The following is a 6,000-nucleotide window of genomic DNA, read 5'->3' on the forward strand; positions in this document are numbered from 1 at the left end:
TGTTTAGCTAGAGTTCCGATGGTTCTCCAGGTTGACTGTTATTTAATTTAGTTGCAATTTTGATATGTTCAAAGGCTGAGTCAAGCATGGTGTTTATCTACTCCGCCATCTTGGATCAACATCTTCTGTTAATGCATTTTAAATTTTAAAAATTGAAGCTACCTAGAATAACCCAACTTCTATCAGTGTAGATATTTATTCAGATTTCTCATTCCCACCCCCTTTGGAGTTTCATCATAGAGAAAACTTATCTGCTCTATGCAAGAAAACAACCAGTTATATTCAGGCAGTTGCAAAGTACCTACCTAAACTTGGTGTCTCTCTTAGCTTATTGTCCAGGCTTATTATTTCATTTCATTAGAGAGAGAGAAGTAAGTATTTGATTTAGAAGACTCCATAGCACAAGATATGATCATAAAATACAGTGAATGTTTAAATTTAAAAAATTACTACAGGGCCAGCCGAGTGGCGCACTGGTTAGGAGTTGGCTTGGGATGTCAGCTCTAAGCAGCAGGGCCCCAGTTCGGGTCCCACACGAGGGCCAGTGATGCTGCGCCCTCTACAGCCAAGATGGTGAACAACAGCTCGACCTGGAGCTGGGCTGCCATGAGTTGCCAGTGATGGCATAGGCTGCAGTGGGGCTGGCCGGCAGCTGGCGTTAGCTTTTGTGAGCTGTCATGGCCACTGTGAATGGCCGTCTAATGGCCGATGAGTGACTGCCTCATCCAGGAAGAGCGCAATGATAATACCAACATGGGCCAATGAAGCGACATCCTCCACAACTAGAGTGAAGAACAAAAGGACAGCAATTTGTCTGTTTCCCTTCCCCGATTCCCCAATGCTGTTCCCCTCCCCCAATTCCCCAATAAAATCTTTTTAAAAATTATTACAGTAAAAGACACACTGAAATTAATCCCCCTCAAAATACCCCCCTTGCTTTGACCACACTTATCCCATCATTCTTGCCACTTTCTGAATCAGTTCTGAAAGTTCTCTTTCATGGGTGTGTTTAGTTGCACTGTTCTGGCTGCCTCGATATCCTTAGTCGATTCAAAATGTTTACCTTTCATGGTCATTTTGACTTTGGGGAAGAGCCAGAAATCACATGATGCCAGATCTGGTGAATAAGGTGGATGAGTACACACGGTAATATTTTTATTGAACAGAAATTTCCATATACCAGAAGCGATATGTGACAAAAAATTTCATGTTAATGCATTGTTCGTGATCCATGATTTATGGCACACTTTAAAACATACTTTCTCTCAACCGTAGCTTGCACACAACTGATTGCATGACTAAATATAATTCAGAAGTATCAAGAGGAGCTGTGTAAGTATGTCAAAAGGAATTTGAAAGCTAAATTTCTCAAGATAATCTTCCTACTAATTTAGATAATATTTTACAGTACTTATTTCATTATAATGATTAAATAAAATAAAAAGGTAAGCTGAGGGGTGACCAGTTAGCTCCAGTGGTTAGAGCACAGGCTCATAACTCATGCTGGTTCTATTCCCACATGGGCCAAGGAGCTGCATCCTCAACTAGATTGAAGACAACTACAGTAAAACCTTGGTTTGCAAGCAAGGTTCATTCTGGAAATATGCTTGTAATCCAAAGCACTTGTATATCAAAGCAAATTTCCCCATAAGACATAATGGAAACTCAGATGATTCATTCCACAACCCAAAAATATTCATATAAAAATTATTACAATGCTGTAATATAATACAAAATAATAAAGAAAATACAAAATATAAAGAAAAATAAACAAATTCACCTGCACTACCTTTGAAAATCTTCATGGCTGGTGTGAGGGAGACAAGAAGGAGGTGGGTTATTGTGTAGGACGTCTTTCACTATCACTAATGGAATCACATCTATTGGCTCAATGGAATCTTTTTCTTTTCATGCAACTTTAACAAGGAACCTATCCAATGGCATTTGCTTTTGCCTCCTTTTGAGGATTTCACAGAAATGTGATACTGCATTGTCGTTAAACAGATTCATCGCTCGCACTGCTACAGCTTTATTCCAGTGGTGCTTTTCTACAAAATTTTGCACTGTTTCCCACATATTACACATCTCCCTAATCTCATTTGAAGTGAGGGATTCCTCCACCTTTTTCTCCTCCTGTTCTGCAGATGAGATCTCCTCCATAACCTCTTGCTGTTGCTTGTGATGCAGATCCATCAGTTCCATCAGGTGGTCAGCTCCTGGCCATGTTCCTCACCAGCTCTTGAATGTCCTCATTCACCTCCAGTCCCATGGTCTGCCCCAAGGATACAATTTCATCAACAACTGGCGGCTCCTGTTGATGAGCAAGCCCCTCTAATTCATGTCCAAGAACACAATCAGGCCACAGTTTTCTCCAAGCAGAATTGAGGGTTCTCTTGGTGACTCCATCCCAGGCTTTATCAATGATCTTGAGGCAGATCACAATATGGAAATGATTCTTCCAAAACTCTTGGAGGGTAAGGTTTGTTCCTTTGGTCACCTTGAAGCATCGCTGAAATAGTGCTTTGGTGTAAAGCTTTTTAAAGTTCAAAATGACCTGCTGATTCATGGGCTGGAAGATTCAAGTGGTGTTGGAGGAAGGAACTTGAGGTTAATGAACTCAAAGTCTTCTAGTAAGTCATTCTCAAAGCCTGAAGGATGAGCAGGAGCATTATCCATAACCAGCAAGGCTTTGAGTGGCAGATTCTTTTCTAAAAGGTATTTCTTCGTTGCAGGACCAAAGACCTTGCTGATCCACTCAATGAGCAAGATATGAGTGACCCAAGCCTTGCTGCTGGACCTCCACATAACGTTGAACTGGCTCTTCTGCACCTTGCATTTCTTGAAAGCTCGTGGATTCTCAGAATGATACATGAACAGGGGCTTGACTTTGAAACACCCGCTTGCATTAGCACAAAACAAGGGGGTGAGACAGTCTTTCATGGGCTTGTAACCAGGCACTGCATTCTCTTCTTCTGTAATGTAGGTCCTGTTTGGCATCTTTTTCCCAAAAAGCCCTGTCTCATTGCAGTTAAAAACTTGCTCCAGCAGTTAACACTTGGAAACCTTGAGCTTCTGGAACTCGGTAGCAAATGCCTCAGCTGCCTTAGCTTCCGAACTCGCAGCCTCTCCATCCCTCACAAAACTATGGATGCCACTTCTCCTCTTAAAGTTATCAAACCATCCCCTGCTTGCCTTAAAGCCTTCTTCATTTTCTGTTGACATACCTGGCCGTTTACTTACAAGGTCAGTGTGCAAGACCTTTGCCTAGTCACAGATAAAGTTCTCGGTCACAGTATCACCTGCTAGTTGCTTCTCGTTTATCCAAACCAGAAGCAACTTTTCTACATCTTCCAGAACATGTGACCATTGCTTTGATATTCTCATGACTCCTTTTGCTTTAGTCCCCTTATTTCTTCTCTCTTCTTTAATATTGTGCAAATGGTCGACGTAGACTTCTTATAAAATCTTGCAATTTCAGCCACTCGCATACCTCATTCGTACTTCTTGATGATTTCCTTCTTGACTTCCACCGTAATCCTCTCCTTCTTATCGTCTTTCTATTCAATGTTTTTCTTCATGGGGGCCATTGTATACACTGGCATGGATGTTGACTACAGTACAGTATTAATAAAGTCTTGTCATATGCTGTATTTAATCTAACTGTCAATAAGGCAGCAGAGGAAAGGGTCTATATCTGCAGGCAGCCTGACCTAGAATGAAGCAAAACATTCCTAAGCTTATTCTTGTATGGAAAAGCAAAGGACCCTCCATAGGTGCTTTGAAGTGACAAAAAACATACTAATGCCAGTTGTTGGCACTTTCCAACGTTCTGAAAAATCACTGATTTCTGCCAAACATCATGGCCTGACACCGAGCATCCGAGCATGGGAGATAATCACCCCCAATCCCGCAGCGAGAGAGAGCAAGAAGATACATTGTCTCAGTTGTTAGCATGTGACGTTCAGCGTCACGTACTACTTGTATTGCAAGACATCGGTCATTTATCAAGTTAAAATTTATTAGAAATGTTTGCTCATCTTGCGGAACACTTGCAGAACAAGTTACTTGCAATCCAAGGTTTTACTGTACTTAAGTTGGAGCTCATTGGTCCTGGAAATAATGCCCTCCACAACTAGATTGAAACAACTACTTGACTTGGAGCTCATGAGTCTTGGAAAAAGACACTGTTCCCCAATAAAATTTCTTTAAAAAAATCTTAAAGAAAAAGGTAAGCTGAAATTTGTATGGTTCAGTTTTCATGTTATCAATTGGCTAGGGGAAAATTATATACAGTCATGTCCTACAGAATGATATATACGTTGTTATGCATGATGCTCATATGTATTTAAAACTTATCTCAGTAACAATACTTGAAGATTGAATGATTTATCAGATAGCATTTTAGCTTTCCCTTACTCTTCATGTATGCATGGAGAATGAATTACAATGCTGTGAATATTTCACACATCCCAAGTTCCACTTTCTGTTTTTTGAACTGCAACAGATACTTGCACTAGTATGTAATATACTGTCAACAAGATTTAGGAATAAATCACAGAACTGTGATATATTCACATGTAATAAAACAACCTGGTGTCTACGCATGACTCAGTACCTAATAGTTATATCTGCTAGGTTACCTTTCCTTTGCTTTTACAAATTTAATCATTAAAAACTCATTAGAATGTATATGGACCAGATAATGGATATGGACTTGAAGCAGGTTCCATGGCTTCACCAACCAATGGCCTGCACCTTTGCATCACTGGATTTTGGAGAAAGTCCATTCATATCATGTTGGCCTTCATTTATACATATAACTTTTGAGCCATTAATAATATAATGAATATATTGGTCTGATTTGCTAATCAGAGACATAGTCATTTCTTTTTCTTTTAAGGAAACATGAAAGCTGAAGTGGCTAAAGCATGATGCACAAAATCCACTTCAAATATCCAAGGACACTTTTAGCAAGTCTAGAACTGATTAAAATTTCATAGTCAATCAGCACGCCCCTTCAAAGTGAAACTATTGATTAAAGGCAAAGAGCTCATTCTCAATATCTTCCAGATTTTAAAACAATCTGTATCTTGATACACTTTCTCACAGACATAGTGAGAATGTTCAAATTACTGCTACTGGTGAATTTTATAATTGAATATTAAGCTATTAGTCTGAATATTTGTGACTTTCAAGCTGATTTATATGGCATACACACCTACACTTACCCAGAGCTTCCATTTTTATCCCTTGTCATTTTGTCCCATCAGTGTTTGCTATTAAAAATATCAAATTACAAGTTTGGGTCACAACAATATTCATTATTATGCATGTGTGAATATGTACATGCAAAACATTTAAATTTTTTCCCATATGTATGAGTAATTTATATAGTCATGACCCCATTATATATTTATGGGGATTGAAATGAAACATCAAGATTAGTCTGTGTGTTTTCTTTATAAATAAAAATGATGAGGGCTGGCCTAGTGACTCAGTTGTTTAAGAGCGTGCTCAAGAGTGCAGGCTCTGAGCTACAGGGTCACCAGTTTGATTCTCACATGGGCCAGTGAGCTGTACCCGAACTGATCTGCCAACAGGTGCCAGGATGGCTCAGCTGTTGAGAGCATGTGCTCCTAACAACAAGGTTGCCTGTACGAGATGGTGGGCTACATCTGCCCGCAACTAAAGACTGAACTCGGTACCTTGAGCTGACCTGCCGCCCAGATGGCTCAGTGGATAGAGCGTGCACTCCTAACAATAAGGCTGCTGGTTCAACTCCCGCATGGGATGGTGGCTACGCCCAATTGCAACTAAGACTGAACTCGGCACCTTGTGCTGAGCAGCATGGCTAGGCTTGGAGCTGAGTTTGCTGCGCGCTCCACAACTAAGATTGAAGGACAACAACTTGGCTGTTCCTCTTCCTGAATTCCCCAACACTGTTCCGCTCCCCCAATACCCCAATTTAAAAAAAATGATGAGGGGGCCGGCCGAGTGGCG

Source organism: Hipposideros armiger, unplaced genomic scaffold (genome assembly GCF_001890085.2).
Source record: "Hipposideros armiger isolate ML-2016 unplaced genomic scaffold, ASM189008v1 scaffold_872, whole genome shotgun sequence".
Lineage (NCBI taxonomy): Eukaryota > Metazoa > Chordata > Mammalia > Chiroptera > Hipposideridae > Hipposideros > Hipposideros armiger.